Source organism: Notamacropus eugenii, chromosome 2, assembly GCF_028372415.1.
Source record: "Notamacropus eugenii isolate mMacEug1 chromosome 2, mMacEug1.pri_v2, whole genome shotgun sequence".
In the NCBI taxonomy this organism is placed as follows: Eukaryota; Metazoa; Chordata; class Mammalia; order Diprotodontia; family Macropodidae; genus Notamacropus; species Notamacropus eugenii.
In genome coordinates this window covers 413,578,773-413,598,482 of record NC_092873.1, presented here as the reverse complement: position 1 = coordinate 413,598,482, position 19,710 = coordinate 413,578,773, and the positions used below count along the sequence as shown (strand labels likewise).

General features: G+C 37.5%; 1 long non-coding RNA gene across 2 annotated transcripts; it reads right to left on the bottom strand.

Moving 5' to 3' along the window:
- Positions 1-3,447: 3,447 nt before the first annotated feature.
- Positions 3,448-19,690, bottom strand: LOC140529243 (uncharacterized). Of its 2 annotated transcripts, XR_011975467.1 has the most exons (4): positions 19,564-19,690; positions 18,466-18,541; positions 7,702-7,864; positions 3,448-6,528 (listed from the first exon to the last, which is right to left on the bottom strand). It is a non-coding gene; the product is annotated as an uncharacterized lncRNA (long non-coding RNA). The 2 variants fall into 2 exon arrangements; XR_011975466.1 differs by having other exon boundaries at positions 18,466-19,690.
- Positions 19,691-19,710: the final 20 nt, after the last annotated feature.

Sequence of the window (19,710 nt, the reverse complement as noted above, 5' to 3'; positions counted from 1 at the left end):
AGCATTAACTAATCACTTTTGCAGGTTCAAACCATGCTGTTACATGTGCATAGTCATTAAAAATAAAAATGATATTCTACTAGTCTGCTGATTATTGATAAATATTAATTAGATGTCTCTACCTCCTTTTTAGGTTTGTCAGAATTATGACCATCTTTAACTGAATATGGTCAGAAAGAATAAAATCTTTCACAAAAAGGCGATGCTCAAGGGTAAGCCCTGTCTGGTCTTGTCAGTACTGTGAGATGCTGCTTTTAGGTAGAATTCTGACTGTATTTTTCCTCTTGAATCAGGAGTGTGGGGAGTGCGGTGGAAGAGAGGTAGGCAAAGTGGCCCTGTGTTAACCTGCCCAATGACCCGTAAGGAATCTTCCCTTTAAAAAAATGAACTCTAGGACATCTGACTACAGTTTAGGTCATCATGCTTAAATAACAAGCCCAAAAGGGTAGAAATGAGGATTCAATTCAACAGACATTTATAGAAGTCTTCTGTTGGAAAGACGCCGATGCTTTTCTCTGGAGGGCAGAAGGCAAAGTTGGCTAAAGCAGGTCTCTGCCCTCAAATACCTTGTCGCCTAATACAGATAAAAATAAGACCTGTACACAAATAGCTATAGTATAAAATACAGTGTGAAAATGCATGAGGGGTGCAAAGTGCAGGAGGGAAAATGATGGACCCTGCTTTCCACTCACACATTCATTGCTGTACTACAAGCCCTGATCACCTCTCCTTAGATTATAGTAATAGCTTTCTAGTTTATCTCCCCACCTCAAGTCTCTTCATTCTCCAAATCATCCTCCACTCAGCTGCTGACATAGTTTTCCTAAAGTAGATCTGACTGTATCATTCTTCCCCTGTCCCCAATAAACTCCAGTGACCATTATTTTTAGGATCAAATATGAAATTCTGTGGTTGACATTTAAGCCCTTCTCAAACTGGTTTCTTCCTAACCTTTCCAATCTTTTTACAATTCACTCCCCTCCATGCACTCTGCAATCCTTCTACCAGCATCCTATATCTCCTTACTCCATGTATTTGTATGGGCTGTCTCCCATGCCTGGAATGTTCTTTCTCCTCACCTCTGACTCCTAGCTTCTCTGGCTTCCTTTTAAGACTTAGTTCAAATATTATCTTCTGCAAGAGAACATTCCCAGTCACTCCAATTACTAGTCTTCCCTCTGAGATTGCCTTCCCTTTGTACTTTATTTATTTTGTACATTTTTAACTACTTTTATGTTGTTTCTTCCATGAGAATGTGAAATTCTTGAGAATGGGGACCATGCTTTTGAGCACAGTCTGTCATATACAAAAGGAAACCACATGTTACTTCTATGTTCAGCTTTGTGAATTCAAGAGCCTGCCACTCGGAGCCAAGAGCAGTGTTGTAAAGACAAACAGCTTTGAAATTTGTAAGACCTCTGGTCAACCCACTGAGCAACCACCATTCCAAAGGACTGAAGCACCTACCTACCTACCTACCTACCTGACAGAAGTGATGAACTCAAGTTTTAGAAAAAGATTTTTTGTTTGTTTTGCATGACTATGCATATACTTTTCTTGTTCTTTTTCCAGTGGAGGGAGAAAAATATATGTTTTTTGTAAATTAAATTAAATATTAAAAAAGGAGCTATAATTAACTGGCATTCTCAGCAGTATGGCAGACATTGGTTCTATCAATGTCCTTACCGTAGCAGAAAATGCTAGTAATCTAACTTTGTCAAAAGTGACTCTGTAAAGCAGATCAGAGGTTTAAGGAATCATAGATCGAAAGCTGGAGGAAACTTAAAGGTCATCTAGCCCAACCCCCTCATGTTGTAGGTAAGGAAACTGAGATCCAGAGAAGTTATGCAGTGTACCCAACTTGTGCATCCAATGACAGACCTAAGATTTGAACCCAGACCTCTGACTCTAACATTCTTTCTACTGCTTCCTTCATGTGAGATGTAAACTAGTCTTTCAAACATCATAGAAGGGGCAAGCATCTCCAGGTGCCCATAGGCCATTTCTGCCTCACATTCAACTTGTCTAAAACATCATCTTTCTCCCCAAAATAGCACCTCTACCTAATGTCAGTTTCCCATGTGTGAAATCCTGTCTGATGTTTTCTTTGACTCTTCCCTCTCATATCCAGTCAATCAAAATCAATCAATAAACATTTACTGGTGCCTACCATGTACCAGGCACCATGCTAAGCACTGGAATTCTCACTAAGACCTGTCAGTTTTACTCATGCAGCGCCTATCACATCTATCCCTTCCTCTTTAATCCCTCAACAAGCCTTCATTAATGACAACCTGCACTGCAGTAATAGCCTCCTAACAGGTGGTCCCATGTAAATTCTCAGCAAACCTCCAATCCATCCTTCTTACTATTGCCAGATTAATCTTATGCATAGATCTGGCTTTTCACAACTTTTTAGAAACCTGTAGTAATTCCCTGTTTTCTACTAAATCAAGTTCAGACTCCTCAATTTGGCAACCAAAGTCCTTTACAATTTGGACCCACTAGGCATTATGTTCCATTACTCCTTTCTACTTGCTCTATTGTCCTGGCAAACTGGGCTATTCCCCATCTCCCAAACACACTCTAGTTTTCCTACTATAACCCTGGGTAGAAATAGGTGGGGGAAGAGAGGAAGAGGAACAGCCCAACAGTCATACAAATACTTCAATGGTCAAAACTACTTTCTCCATGAAATCTTTCCTAGTTTTATTCCCTCTAAAGTGTGTAATGACTTTCTTCCCTCTCCCCACACCTCCCCGTCTCATGTAGCTCTCTGCTATACCTCTCATGCCTTTATTCTGTATTATTTCTGTCCTAGAGAGATCATGTCTGGAATGTTACTTTTAGTTGGGAATGCCACATTTTAGGAAGGACATTGATAGACCAGAAGCCATCCAGAGGAGGACAGCCAGCACTGAAAAGACTGGAGGTGGTGCCATACAACAATTGGCTAAAGAAAAGGACAAGTTTAGCTTGAACAAAATGAGTCTTAGGGGGAACAAAGCTGTTTGAAGGGCTGTCCTCTTAGAAGAAGGTTTAAACTTGTTCAACTTGACCCCAGAGGGCAGAACATGGAATCTGCAGAGAGGCAGATTTCTATTGCAGACTAGAAAAGCTTCCTGGCACTCAGAGCTATAGAAATAATAGGAGGATTTGGGTCCCCCATAATTAAAGATCCTCAGGTGGAGACTAGATGATAATTTTTTGTCCAGATATGGGTTGATCTCAACTTCTAGAGTTCAATCTTATTTGGAAATTATATGATTTTGTCTGATAATTCCCTGATCCTAACTTCATCCCCAGCTGTTCATATTCTCTCCCTCCTTAAATATTTCTTTACTCCCTACCTTGTATCATGGTCATAAGGAATCCATATCTAGTCTCTGCCATCACCTCCCTTACTCCACCCCTTTAAGAATATAAGCTCCTTGAGGGCAAGGATTGTTTTCCTTTTTTTTTTTTTTTGCCTATGTATCCTTCAAGCTTAGCACAGCATCTCAGAAAGAAGTGCTTAATAAAAGTTTGTTGAGCTGAATAATTATTTATGTACATGTTTTATCAACCTACTACACTGTAAGCTCCATCAGGACAAATTTGGATGTAGTCTAGACTTTAAAATTTTTTTATATCTTCTCTCTTCCACCCTTTGCCAAGCCTAGTCAGCTGTTTTCAGTAAATATCTCATATGTGTGATACTCACAAGGGCAGGGGTGATCATTTAATTGTTAACATGCTAAAAGTAAAGAGTCAGTCAAGAACAGTGACTCATTTTAGATACATGGAGAAGGTAGAAGAGGCTCAATTTAACAAATATTTATGAAGGTAGAAGAGCTGGCGTGTACACAAATAACTATAATATGTGTCATCATACAATGATATCAAACTTAAATAGAAATAGGGGTTGTTAAACCATACACAGGGACCATGAAGGCCACACATTGACTTAGAAAGTCACTCATTGTTATATGTTCTTTTTTAAATTAATACATCCACATATTAGAATCAGACAGAAACTTTATCTGGTTCAGACTATACTCAGAAATGTCATGGGATGAAATGCAGCCTGCTGTGCATTTGATACCTTTGGCCTCAGAAACAGAAATATCCAGGTGTTAGATGTACCTCTTACGCATATAGATTGTGTGTCGGTAAGTCACTTAATTTCTCAGTGCCCCAAGCAACTAGAGTTTCCTCATCTGTGAGTTCCTTATACCAACAAAATATCAGGTCTAGACCTCATCCCTTATCCCTTACCAGGCAGATTGTGGAAAGTTCCATAAAAGAAGTATGAACAGTGCTAAGGGTGTTCAGAGTAGAGAAAGAAGCTATCTGGCTGGTGGGAAGCAGAGGAGGCTTCTAGAGAAGGCATTATTTCAGCAGAGTCCTGGAGGATAGGTATTGTTTGCTATGGATGGTGCCATGGCATAAACTAAAATTTAAAAGGAAACTAGGAATTTGGCAGGATGGGGGTGGGGGGGACAGGGAAGAAAGCATATAGTATGATGACTGAATGCTTACAGAATTGATCAAGTTATGTTGAATGAATGGTGGTTTGAACTGGTGTCCCTCAGATGGTGCTCACTATGACAGTTTGAATGCTTGAGCATTCAACTCAGGAGAACGGTGGCGGGTGGGCTTCAGAGGGCAATATGAAGACATGCTTGTACTCCCACATTCATGTGTCCTCTTGTTCTGGAAGGGTCTTATATGTAAGGATATTTTCTTGTAAGCACAGGTTAGTCAAAAAAGTTGGGGGGAAAGTGATAAGTACCATCATTCATAATAATAATAATTCTAAATTATGTCACATTGTAAAGTTTGCAAAGTACTTTACATATATTATCTCCATTGAGCTTCACAACAACCCAGTGAAGTAGATGCTATTGTTTATTCCCATTTTGTAGATGAGGTGACTAAGGCATCAATAGTTTAAGTGACATGCCCAGGATCTCACAGCTAATAAGTATTTGAGGCAGGTTTCAAAGTCAGACCTTTCTGATTGCCAACCTAGCACTCCATCTACTATGCCACCTTGCCTCCTTAGCCCCTGCTGATGTGGAATTTGGGAGAAATTAGAGGTAGAATTTTATCTTTACATCAGGACAGCAAACCAAGACTGTTCACAAATTTTCCAAGAAGAATATAACAAACTTTTTTTTAATACTTTAAAAATATCATGACAGTACTGTTTCTCAATATAATTGTGACAACAAATAGCTCATTTGTAAAAACTCTTTTTAGACTTGGAAAGCACTGTCCTCGTAACAACAGAATATTATCTCCATTTTATAGATTTGAACCACAAAATCTCAAAATTGGTAAATAGCTCAGAGATCATCTGAAGTCAACCTGAACTGGACCAAGAAATCCTCTTAGATGAGGAAGCTGAAGTTGAGAGAAGTTGCCAGTGGGTCATACTGCTAGTGTCAGAGCTGGGATTCATATCCAGGTCTCCTGAGTTCAAGGCCAGAATTCTTTCTACCGTAATATACTATGTAAATTACAAATGATTATTTATGCATTAAAATAAAGCCAAAAGGACTCCAAATTGGCAAAAAAGCTTTGCCTAACGTTTGTTTCACATTACATTTGTTCTTGAATCTCCATTGATGGTATTTATTTTTTAAAACATTTCACTAATTCAGACTTCTCAGTCATGGCGTCCCTCTCCCATTTCCCCTCCCCTCCCAATTATTTCAAGTAAATGAGGTTTTATGGTACATAGATAACCCTCTGCTATTCTTGGCAGGATCTCTGGCCACAATAAAAGTTTTAGATTCAATTAGTAGCTGGCATTAATCCCTTTGCCACAGCAGAGATGGTGCATAAAACCACAACCCAACCAGCTCCTTTGGGCCAGATTTCTGTGTTTGCAGACTTTTGGGTAAACTTTCCAAAGCAGAAGATCCTTTGATAGAGCTCCCTTCCTCTGCCTCCCCTTGATTTTCGCACCCCCAAACAAAGTGAAGCTTTAACAAGTTTCTCTGTACTATAGGGCCTACAACTTAAATGTTCATTTGTACTCTGTGGTATGTGCTTCTTTAAAAAAAATTAAGCTTAGTTTCTTTGCATGGTATATTCATCTTCACTCCCCAGGGTCCTACAAATATAGAGCTACATGATCATATTATACTCTGCCTGTACTTGGGTCTCTCTATCTTGCTCTGAAACCATTCCCTCCCATCCTGTTGGGCAGATGCAAAGTTGATTAGAAATCCCTACTGTGTAGGACCTGCCAAATGTGGGAAATTTCATGGTGGTTTTGCACAATACATACAAGGAATGGTTAGACTATGAAATTCTACTCATTATCAATTCTTCTTTAAATAAAACCACTTAGTCCTGGTGTTTCAGAAAAACAATTTGGGTACAAAGGCTGAGGTTGGCTCCAGTCTGTGGGTTACTTGTTCCAAACCACATGAGGGTAGTAGATGTCATTTCTACACACTTCAGGAGTGGAAAGAAGATGATCCTTCTCTCTTCCTTCCAGTTTGATTCCAGAACCTAGATGGGTTTGGTCCATAGCTACAAAGAAAGAATGAGACTCATCTCATTTTCATGTCAGTATTTTATCAAGTGTCTGATGATATGCTAAGTCCTAAGCTAGGCAATGGAGATTCTAATATCAGTGCGTTTTTGTATTCCTAGAAACTTGCATATAGTTGGATCCAGCCATATTAGTACAGATAGGTCTTTGTATATAGTTACCTGACAGGTGTTTGTGGATTGATTTAATTCAAGAAATTATGAAAATGGGATATTAGGCAGTCAGTCTAGATTGTAAAGTCTCCAAGGATGAAGGCAGGGCTAAGGGCAGAGACAAAGATGGTGAATGCTCTATAAAATTCATGATAAAGGTGGGAAAGTGAAGGTATTGGTCAATGACAAAGATCAGCGGAGGATGGTGCAATTGGAGCCAGTTCAAATCTTGCCAGAGGGGAAAGATTACAGACCAATTAGGAAGCTGTAGCAATAGTCTAAGCAAGAAGTAATGAGCACCTGAATTTGGGTGGTGACAGTCTGAGTGGAGAGAGGGGGGCAGATGTGAGATAGAAAACTATGGCAGGTGAAAGGATGTTGAAGGATTGTGGCAGTAGGGAGCAGGAAACATGCTGACTCAGGAGGTGGTTGGGATGGGGGAAGGATCCAGCATTTGAAGGAGCTGCTGAGTCCCTGCAGAGATAGAGACACACAGCCATTTTAGTATAGGCAGACAGCAAATATAGAGTGATTTAGTTATGGGGCAGAAAAAAAGACCCAGGAGATCTTAAGGGGAAGTATCAAAACAGTATTATTTTCTTGAGTACCATTTCCATGAATAAAACCATATGTGTTTCTGAAGGTGAACCATTTGAAAGTGCCAAGGAATTTCTTGACAAGAACTTTCTTTTCTGGGTCTTTAAGGAAGTGGGAGAAGTGTGAAGACAAAGATTCAGAATAAATTTGGAATTCGTTAATTGTGAAATAGATTTTCCAAAGGGCACAATGGTAGGGGAGTACATAGGAGACAACAGGGTGGGGTTGAGGGGAAGGTGGAGAGGAAGTAAATGAAGATGAGATTGAGGATGGACATGGACATCCAACATGACTGGAAGAGAATTGTATCTAGGGTGGTGTTTCAGATGGTAAACATTAGGTGAAAAGGAAAATGAGAAGTGAGATGAAGGGGTTATTTTAGTCCCACAAATAGAGGAATACCAAACAAAGACTGGTTAGTGGAGAGTTCTGTTGAGAATGTGCTTCCAGCCTGCACCCTTCTAGATCCCATGCTCCCTTTGATTTCCTGGGTGGTCTCACTATAGTAGCACTGGGTGTTAGGGAATAGATGATTCTGGATCCAAATGGGAGCTTCTGCGCTGTCCTGAAAAGAGACCACAAGAAAATCTCATTAATTCAGAATGAAATGATAATTATGGTGAGAGGGAAGAGGTGTATACATTTACACTCACCCTAAGGTTACAAATTTAGTAGAGCTTTGGCAGCTGCATGGAAGATGGATTGAAAAGGGTAGAGATAAAGACTAGGAGACCAATTAGAAGGCTATTGTAATGTCTAGACAAGAGGTGATGAGTGCCTGGAGTAGGGTCGTGTCTCTGTGAGTGGAGAGAAAGGGACACATTCTGATAGATAACCATGGCACTTAAGAGAATGTTAGGGAGATACAAGACAAAATGCTGGGTGAAAGTCTAAGGTCATTACCAACAGTGGTAATCAGGGAATGCTTCCTGGCAAATCTGGAATTTGAGTTGAATTTTAAAGGATGGTTAGGAATTCAACAGGTAAAGAAGGGAATATGTTGAAAGCATAAGGCATAGCGTAGGGAAAGGTCTGGAGAAGGCAAACTATCATGAAAGGTAAAAATAAAACCAAAGTAATAGTGCTATTACCATAAGGAGTTCGACTGGAGATGAATGATTTAAAGACAAAAGAGATACACAATAAATGTTTTCTAGCAATATTCATAAAATAAATCCATTCCTACCCAGAAAATTCTATAATTCACTGAAGTGGATGAATCTTCCCTTAATCTCAATTAGTAAGGTTCTGTTATTTTTGTAGGATATTTGTATTTGATTTTCAGATTTAAAATTGCCTTTGTATGATAAATTGACTTCAAATTAGGCTGAATTTAAAAAAAAATAATTATTTTGGCTCTTGGAAATAGAAATGTTGAAATAAGAAGTTTCATTTCCTGTTGGTGTACATTTCACTGCAGTAAGATTTTAAGACATGGACACATGTTTGCATTGAATCATAATTCAATAATCATAATTCATAAATAATCATAATTCAAAATGTTTGACCTTGAAGGGATTCCCTAGAAGTCATCCAATCCATCCCACTACCTTTCAGCAGAAGTGTATTTAAACCATTCCAGAAAGAGGGGTCCTTTAACCTTTTCTTGCAATCTGTAGAAAATAAAATTGTATAGCCTCCCTTGTTAATACAATCCATCTCCTAAGATAAGAAAATACATTCTAGTAAAAGTAGTGTGATTTAAAAAAAAGAGATTACTATTCTATTGTGATGAGATGGGGTGGGAGAAAGATCAGCAAAAAATTCTCAAAAGGATCTCTGAGCTGACTGATATAATGTGTATACTCTCCGAAAACAGTGATTATTTCATTTTTTGTATTTCCTCAATGCTTAGCTCAGTGCAGGTGTGGGAAACCTGTGGCCTCAAGGCCACATGTGGCCCTCTAGTTCTGTGAAGTTTGGATTCAATCAAAGGGCTGCACTTGAGGACCTAGAGGGCCCTTTGTGGCCTTGAGGCTATAGGTCCCCCATCCCTGGCACAGTGCCTGACACATAAAAGGCATTTAATAAATACTTGTTGACTACTTGGTTGATTTCATCTGATGAGTCATATATACCTTAAGTTCAGCACAGAGGGTGCACCCAACAAGTGATTCTCCTGGCTCTGTCAGGATACCAGGGGAGCACAGAGACCTACCAATAGCTTCCCTCTTGGCGTTTGTGACCAGACTGTTTGCTTTTTTGTTCGTACATTTCTTTGGTGATATTCTTACTTTGCTTCACTTTTGAAATTCCCTCTTTGTAAAGTATTGTAACCTGTCTGTGTCCATGATATATTTTTTCCATTGCCCTTTGAGTGATTCTCAACTTCAGAGACTACGGCGATTCATGACTCACAGCTGGGTGGGCTGAAGCCAGCTCAAATGGGCTCTCCAGAACCAATAGTTAAATTATCAATGTGAGGGGTGGCTAGGTAGCACAATGAATGGAGCATCCGCCCTGAAGTCAGGAGGATATGAGTTCAAATCTAACCTGAGAACCTTACTAGCTGTTTGATTCTGGACAAATCACTTAACCTAGATTACCTCAAAAAATTAAAAAGAAAATTTCAGTGACAGTACTTGCGCCTCAGAGGTGAAATCAGGTGTGATTTGTTGTTTTTCTGGTTGTTTAGACTTAATGAAACAATGGAGAATGTTAGTGTCATAAGAACATCTCCCCCTCCCTCTCCTTCCTAGAGCTGGATATAACAATGCCACAAGAACAGTGGTATTAAAAAAGATCAGCATTTATTTCAGGGAGAAACTAAGGATCATTCAAAGAACTTTTCAGTTTCTCAAAGGCAATAGTAATGATAATAGTAATAATAAGGAGTATTTATATAGCACTTTAAGGTTTACAAAGCGCTTTACATTTATCTCATTTGATCCTCACAGTAACCCTGTCAGGTAGGCACTGGTATTATCCCTATATTACAAATGAGGAAACTAAGGCTGAGAGAGGTTAAGAGATTTTCCAGGGTCACATAGTTCATAAGCATCAGAGGCAGGATTTGAACTCAAGTTTTCCTGACTCCAATTCCAACACTATTCACTATGCCATCTAGATTCAACTTTCTGCCTCCTGTTCAATTCTGGACCCAACTCATTTCCATTTGCAGTTTTGTCCAAGTTAGACTTTTTTTTCTGGAGGCAGTCAGGGCTAAGTGACTTGTCCAGGGTCACACAACTAGTAAGTTTCTGAGGCCAGATTTGAACTCAAGTCCTCCTGACTTCAGGGCCAGTGCTCTATCCACTGCACCACCTAGCTACCCCCAACATATTGATGAATGTTCAACTGTACATTGTCTGGACAATAGGAATTATTCACCCTCATAATTTTGCCTGAGTGAGTAGTTAGGCCAAACTATTTTGAGGACTGGTGAATTTCATCCAGAAGATTCTATCATGTTCTTGGGCTTGATATAATCAGTACAATGGCATCCACAAACAAAAGCACATGGTGAGAAGGAAATCACTATCTAAAGGAAACATGGTAGAGGAAAAGTTAGAAGAAATAAGAGCTATGAAAGAAAATTGTGGAGAATTAACATCTTGGTAAAAGAGACATAAAAAATACTGAAGAAAATAGATCCTTAAAAATCAGAATTGGACAAATGATAAAAGAGGTACAGAATGCTTTTCTGAAGAAAGCAATTTGAAAAGTACACATTCAGAGACCTCTCAACTAGGAAAATATTTCAAGGAGGTCAAAGACAGAAAGAAGGGTCTCATATATACCAAAATATACATTGGTTGCCAAGAAGTGGAAGCAACGTAGGTATATCATTGATTGGGGAATAGCTAAACAAATCATGGTACGTGAATGTAATGGAATTTTATTGTTCTGTGCGGCAAGAAATGATAAATGTGATGAATTCAGAGAAACATCATAAAATATGATCTGATTCAGACTTAAATGAGCAAAACTAAGAAAAACAACATACACAATGACTAACAATAGAAACAAAAAGAACAATAAAACAAAACTTAATAGTGGGTGATTGTAATGATTGGGAGAAGAGACAAGAAAATGCAATTCCCTCATTTTATTGTAGAGATGGGGGACTGTGGGTATAGAATGTTGCATATACTTGTCAAATATGGTAGATGGGTTGATTGGGTTTGCTGAACTTTTTTTCTCTCTTTCTCTTTACTCTTGGCTAAAGGGACAGCTTGCTGAACAGGAAAAGAGAAAGTATTATATTTGGAAATAAATGTAATTTAATGATCAAAGGCAATAATAAAAAATTTTAAAACAATTTTTAATAAAGAAAGATCACGGAGGAGAGAAGTAACATGAATTGAAAAAAGACAGATGTTGACCCAATCTACTAAAACAAGGGTAGAGAAAGAAGTGTGCTAACTATTGGCCAATGAAGTTATCTTCAATCTCTGGAAAAATTCTCAAAAAATGACTATTAAATGTACAGTTAGTGGACATCTAGAAAAGAAAGTAGTAATCACAGAAAACCAAATTGGCTTCATTAGGAACACATCATACCAGAATAACTTCATTTTCTTTTCTGAAAGGATGATTGGATCAGTTTAGTACTAACTTACTAAAATATTTTTTCCCCTAGTTTTCTACTTTCTTTCTAACCTTGGTTGTATTGGTTTTATTTGTGCAAAACTTTCTTAATTTAATGTAGTAAATATTATCCATTTTATATCCTGTAATGCTCTTTATCTCTTGTTCAGTCATAAATTCTTCCCTTATCCATAAATCTGACAGGTAAACTATTCCATGTTGCCCCAATTTGCTTATATATCTAAATCATGTATCTATTTTGACTTTAACTTGGTATATAGAGTGAGATGTTGTTCTACACCCAATTTCTATCAAACTACCTTCCAGTTTCTCAGAAGGTTTTGCCGAATAGTGAGTTCTTGCCCAAAAGCTTGTATCTTTGGGTTTAAGAAATACTAGATTACAATGGTCATTTACTGTGCCTTGTATACCTCATCTTTGCCACTGATTCACCACTCTAGTTCTTAGCAAGTACTGAATTGTTTTGATGATTCCTGCTTTGCAATGCAGTTTGAGGTCTGATACTGCTAGGTTACCTTCCTTCACACTTTTTTTTTCCATTGGTTCCCTTGATATTCTCATTCTAGATGAATGTTATTATTTATCCTCTAGCTTTATTTCCCAGGTTTTTCTGAAGCCATCCCCTTCATTATTTCTTATAGCATAGTAGTATTCTATCACAATCATATACCACATCTTGTTCAACCAGTTCCCAATTGATGGGCAACCGTCCTCTCAATTTCTTTTTATTATTATTATTATTTTATTTGTTTTCAGTGTTCTAAGATCACCTCCATATGACTTAGATTTTTCCCCCTCCCTCCTCCTTCCTCTCTCTCCCTGAGACAGCATACAATTTTATATAGGTTCTACATATGCATTCCTATTAAATACATTTTCACTTGAATCATGTTGCACAGAAGAATTAAAATGAATGGGAGAAATCATAAACAAACCAAAACATAATACAAAAGAAAATGATCTGCTATATTCTGTGATCAAATTCCACAGTTCTTTCTCTGAATGTGGAAGGCATTTTGCCTTAAGAGACCATTGGGAATTTTTTAAGTCCTTTCATTGTAATGAAGATCTAAGTCTACCAGAAAATATCCTCACACACTGTGGTTGTTGCTGTGTATAAAGTTCTCCTGGTTCTGCTCCCTTCCCTCAGCATCAGTTCATATAAGTCTTTCCAAGCTTCTCTGAAGTCTTCCTGTTCATCGTTTCTCATAGCACCATAGTATTCCATTACATTCATATAACACAATTTATTCTACCATTCCCCAATTGATGGGCATCCCCTTGATTTCCAGTTTTTGGCCACCACAAAGAGTGCTGCTATAAATATTTTTGTACATGTGCATATGGGACCCTCTCCCAATGTTTTGATCTCTTGGGGATACAGTCCTAGAAGCAGTATTGCTGGATCAGAGGGTATGTACATTTTTGTAGCCCTTTGGGCATAGTTCCAAATAGCTCTCCAGAATGGTTGGATCAGCTCACAGCTCCACGAACAATAAATTAGTGTTCCAACTCTCCCACATCTTCTCCAACATTTATCATCACCCTGTTCTGTCATGTTAGCCAATCTGATAGGTGTGATGTGGAATCTCAGAGTTGTTTTGATTTGCATATCTCTAATCAATAATGATTTAGAGCATTTTTTCATATGACTATAGATAGCTTTAATTTCTTCCTCTGAAAAGTGCCTGTTCATATCCTTTACCATTTATCAATTGGGGAATGACTTGTATTCCTGTACATTTGACTCAGTTCTCCATATATTTTAGAAATGAGGTCCTTATCACAGACAGTAGTTGCAAAAATTCTTTCCCACTTTTCTGTTTCCCTCCTAATCTTGGTTGCATTGAATTTGATTGTGCAAAAACTTTTCAGTTTAATGTAATCAAAATTATCCATTTTGCACTTCATAATGCTTTCTGTCTCTTCTTTAGTCAAAAATTCTTTCCTTCTCCATAATCTGATAAACACACTATTCCTTCTTCCGCTAATTTGTTTATAGTATCAATCTTTATATCTATATCCATTTGGACTTTATTCTTCTGTATGGTGTCAGGCATTGGTCTGTGCTTGGTTTCCATCATACTTTTATCCAGTTTTTCCCAGCAATTTTTGTCAAACAGTGAATTCTTATTCCAGAAGCTAGGGTCCTTGGGTTTATCAAACAGTGGATTGCTATATTCATTGCCTACTGTGTCTTGAGTACCTAGCATATTCCACTTGTCTACCCTTCTGTTTCTTAGCCAGTACCAAGTGGTTTTGATAATTGCTGCTTTATAATAGAATTTGATATCTGGTAGAGCTAGGCCACCTTCCCTAGTATTCCTTTTCATTAGTTCCCTTACTCTTCTGGATGTTTTGTTCTTCTAGATGAATTTTGATATTATTTTTTCCAGCTCTAGAAAATAATTATCAGATAGTTTGATTGGTATAGCACTAAATAAGTAAATTAATTTAGATAGAATTGTCATTTTTATTATATTGGCTTGGCCTATCCATGAACAACTGATGTTTTTTCATGTACTTAGATCTGACTTTATTTGTGTGAAAAGTGTCTTGTAATTGTGTTCATATAGTCCCTGGATTTGTTTTGGTAGGTAGATTCCCAAATATTTTATAGTGTCTACCATAGCTTTAAATAGGATTTCTCTTTCTATTTCTTGCTGTTGGACTTTGTTAGTAATATATAGAAATGCAGAAGATTTGTGTGGGTTTATTTTGTAACCTGCAACTTTGCCAAAGTTGTTTATTATTTCAAGTAGTTTTTCCACTTGATTCTCTGGGATTCTGTAAGTATATCATCATATCATCTGAAAAGAGTGATAACTTAGTTTCTTTGCCTATTCTAATTCCTTCAGTTTCTTTATCTTGTCTAATTGCTATAGCTAACATTTCTAGTACCATGTTGAATAATAGTGATGATAATGGACATCCTTGTTTCACCCCTGATCTTATTGGAAATACATCTAGCTTATCCCCATTGCATATAATGCTTCTTGAAGGTTGTAGGTAGATACTGCTTATTATTTTATGGAAAGATCCATTTTTTCCTATGTTCTCCAGAGTTTTCAACAGGAATGAGTGTTGTATTTTGTCAAAAGCTTTTTCTGCATCTATTAAGATAATCATATGGTTTCTGTTAGTTTTGTTGTTGATCTGATCAATAATGCTAATAGTTTTCCTAATATTGAACGAGCCCTGCATTTCTGGTATAGATCCTACCTGATCATAATGCATTATTCTTATGATAAGATGCTGTATTCATTTTGCTAAAATCTTATTTAAAATTTTTGCATCTATAGTCATTAGAGAAATTGGTCTATAATTTTCTTTCTCTGTTTTGCCTCTTCCTGGTTTAGGTATCAAAACCATATTTGTATCATAAAAAGAATTTGGGAGGACTTCTTCCCCAATTTTCAAAAATAGTCTATATAGTATTGGGATTAACTGTTCTTTAAATGTTTGATAGAATTCACTTGTAAATCCATGTGGCCCTGGAGATTTTTTCCTAGGGAGTTCATTGATGGCTTGTTCAATTTCTTTTTCTGAGATGGGGTTATTTAAGTATTCAACTTCCTCTTCTGTTAGTCTGGGCAATTGATATCTTTTAAAATAATCATCCATCTCATTTAGGTTGTTGAATTTATGGGCATACAGTTGGGCAACGTAATTTCTAATTATTGTTTTAATTTCCTCCTCATTGGAGGTGACTTCACCTTTTCATTTCTGATATTGGGAATCTGGTTTTCTTCTTTTTTTAATCAAATTGACCAAAGGTTTATCAATTTTATTGTTCTTTTTGATAAAACCAACTCCTAGTTTTATTTATTAGTTCAATAGTTTTCTTAATTTCAATTTTATTAATCTCTTCTTTGGTTTTCAGTATTTCTAATTTGGTATTTACTTGGAGATTTTCAATTTGCTCTTTTTTGAGCTTTTTCAGCTGCCTGCCCAATTTGTTGATCTCTTCTTTCTCTATTTTATTCATGCAGGCACTCGAAGATATATAACTTCCCCTAAGAACTGCTTTTGCAGTATCCCATAAAATTTGGTAGGTTGTCTCATTATTGTCATTCTCTTGAATGAAGTTGTTGATTGTTTCTATAATTTGTTGTTTTACCCTCTTGTTCTTTAGGATTAGAATGTTTAGTTTCCAATTAGTTTTTGGTTTATATTTCCATGACCTTTGATTACATGTAAGTTTTATTGCATTATGATCTGACAAGGATGCATTGACTACGTCTGCCTTTCTGCACTGAATTGTTAGGTTTTTATGGCCTTGTACATGGTCAATTTTTGTGTATGTGCCATGTACCAGGGAATAGAAGGTGAATTCCTTTCTATTCCCATTCAATTTTCTCCAGAGATCTATCTTATCTACGTTATCCAGAGTTCTATTCACCTCCTTAACTTCTTTCTTATTTATTTTGTGGTTAGATTTATCAAGTTCAGAGAGGGGGAGGTTGAGGTCCCCCACTATTATAGTTTTGCTATCTAATTCTTCCTGTAATGCCTTTAACTTCTCCTCTAAGAATCTGGATGCTATACCATTTGGAGCATATATGTTTAGTAATGAAATTGCTTCATTGTCTATGTGCCTTTTAGCAGGATATAGTTTCCTTCCTTGTCTCTTTTGATTAGATCTATTTCTGCTTTTGCTTTGTCTGAGATTAGGATTGCTGCTCCTGCTTTTTTTACATCAGCTGAAGAACAATAAATTCTGCTCCAATCTTTTACCTTTACCCTATGTGTATCTCCCTGTTTCACATATGTTTCTGGTAAACATCATATTGTTGGATTATGGTTTTTAATCCATTCTGCTATCCATCTCTGTTTTCCTTAATAGCTTGTTAGAATGAGTCAGTCCTAAGCATTCTTGGGGTTTTCCAAAGAAAATGGCCCTTCTTTCACTTTGGTTTCATCTACTAACCTGAAATGATTGGACTTTCTGGAATTATACTTATACCCTGACAATAGTGTCTAGACACCACAGATTTTCCAACACAACACCACAACTAGTTTTTCCAGTGACTAGGTACATGAAAAAATTGGTTTTGTATACCCTATTTATTAAGACATCTTTATCCTCCAACAATCCCATTCCAACTTCTGCCTGTTCAGATCCCACCAAAATCTCCCCTTCCCATCAGTTCAACCTAGGAACTGGGCATTGCCATAGACTCTGCTGATGTATCCTAAGATACATGAAGCCTTTTCATCTGTTCTATAATTGAACTCTTCTATATATTTCATCTCGCCAATTTTATAGTGTGAATTCTTTGAGGGAAAGGATTGTCTAGCTTTCTGCTTATATTCTCAAGTTTAGCTCAGTGTTTGGCTTATAGAAAACAATAAATGCTTTTCCTTTTCCATCCCTGACTCCCTGTAGGACCTGGAGCAATTTAAATTTACTGAGCCTCATTTTCTCCATCTGAAATAGAATTCTAAACCATTTATGCCTTGCTAGAACATGGGGGAAAGGGTAAGTGAAAGCCTGTAAAACCAGAAATATACTCCAATGAATTACCTCATCAGTAAATCAGAAATTTAGTCAGATTTTACATGATCTACTCTGTTAATTAACCAATAAGCATTTATTAAGTGTCTGCTATGTGCTAGGCACTGTGCTAGATGCTGAAGGTGCCTATCCTTGGGCTTATATTCTGTCAGGGGAGATAAGGAGATAACATGTAGTTATGCAGATACATGCAAAACAGATACAAGAAAGTTGGGGTGGGGGGCAGGGAAAGAGGTACTTGCAGCTGGGGGAACAAAGTAAAATTTTATTCAGAAGTTGGCACTTGAGCTATTCTGAAGGAGACCAGGATTCTAAGAGGTAGATATGAGGAGGAAGTGAATTTAATTTAATTCAATTCCATTCTACTAGAAAGAAACTTTTATTTTGAACTCAGTCTTCAGCATAACAACAAAAACAACAGTAACAGTAATAGCATTTTTGTAGCACTTTGAGGTTTGCAAAGTGCTTTTCAAATGCTACCTCATTGATCCTCAGAAGAACCCTGTGAGATAGGTGTCATTATTTTCCCCATTTTATAGAAATATAAAGCAGCAAATTGTTCACATCAGAAGATGTCCCACTTTGGACAGGTTCTTTGAATTTTCTGTTTAAATATGAAGTATTTTAATAGATGGCAGGTACCTATGGCATTAAATTTGATGTTGTAAAAAAAAAATTGGCCTAAGACGGCCAATTACCTTGAGGCCGGGAGAATATTTAGTATGGAAACTATGACTTTGGAAGACCCTCTGAGGTGTGCATTAGTTCTGCCAGTGCTTAGATGGTATAATTCACACATAATGTCCTACCCTAGGGCTGGGGTTGCTGCCGACTGAGACCAAAAGATGATAGGAGGAGAACAAGCAGGGGAATTCCAGAAAGCAGAGTTGGAGAGGTAAAAGATGGCTACCAGCTTTTGTAGAAGATTGGAAGGATGAACTGGAAGAAAGATCAAAAAGAAGAGTTGTAAAGAGAAGGCAGAGAAAACAATAATAGTAATTATAGTGATTGTTATTATACCTAAGAAAGAAAAAGTTTGGTTTCCACTGTCTCTGCAGGCTGAACCACGGTGAGAGTGCTTTTGTTATTTTACTCACCTGTATATATTCCCTTCCTTACAGATGATCATATATACCAGAGGCAGGGGGTGGCACAGTAGACAGAGCATTGGGCCTGGAATAAGGAAGGCCTGAGTTAGGATCTAGTTGTGTGACACTGGTTAAATTACTTAACCATAGTTTCCTCAGTTGTAAAATGGGGATTATAATTGTACTAACCCTGCAGGGTTATTGTGAAGATCAAATGAGGTCAGTGAATCATGAATTACTATGATATCTCAAGAACTACAATTTCAGGTAACTCAAAAAGCTATGATTTCAAATATTGCCCCTGATTCATATCAGCTGTTTGACCCCGGGCAAGTCACTTAACCTCATAGGGCTCCCAGGAAAATTTCTAACACCATAAACTGATGAATAATGGCTCATTTTCAATGGGAAGAGGAGGTTTTTCAACCTGGGATTGTTGTTCAAGTGTCTGATTCTTTGTGACCATATTTGGGATTTTCTTGGCAAAGATACTGGAGTACTTCACCATTTCCTTCTCCAGCTCATTTTTACAGATGAGGAAACTGAGACAAATAGGGTTAAGTGATTTGCCCAGGATCACACAACTAGTAAATTTTCTGAGGCCAGATTTGGACTCAGGAAGATGAGTCTTCCTTGACTCCAGGCCCAGCACTTTATCTACTGAACCACCATGCTGACCAGCTAGAAGTACCCTGGAATAGTGAAATAACAGGTCTGGACTAAAAGAAGAAAAGGAAATATTCCTTGTGGGCGTAAACAATCTGTAGCATTTTACCAACAATGTGATAAAATGTCAAAGAGAGAGTCACAGATTGTTCTGTGGACCAAACAGAGAACTGCCCTTCAGTCTAGCGAGATCCACTTTGAAGGCAGAGTGATGAATGACTGGTTTAACAATGACTATAGGGTATTGTGGTCCATTAACTCATTTGTACATGCCTATTTTATCAAGTTTTGAAGTTTTAGCTGACAAAATTAAAAATCATATAATGGCTGAGGACTAAGGGAAAATTATTTAAGGACGATTGGGTTCGTATCTGATAGAAAGATGAATTTCTTGAATTTTACCAAGTAGAGATGAGTCCCTGACTATCAGGAGTCTCTTACCTGAGACATGAGAGTGGTAAACACCCCAGAGAAGCTTTGAAATCTTCTTAAAGAAGAAGCAGGAGAATAAGTTAGAGCCAGGAATCCATTTCCTATTGTGATGGGCTGGCTGGCTGCCTCACTTCTACCCACCCCCCCCACCCCCCA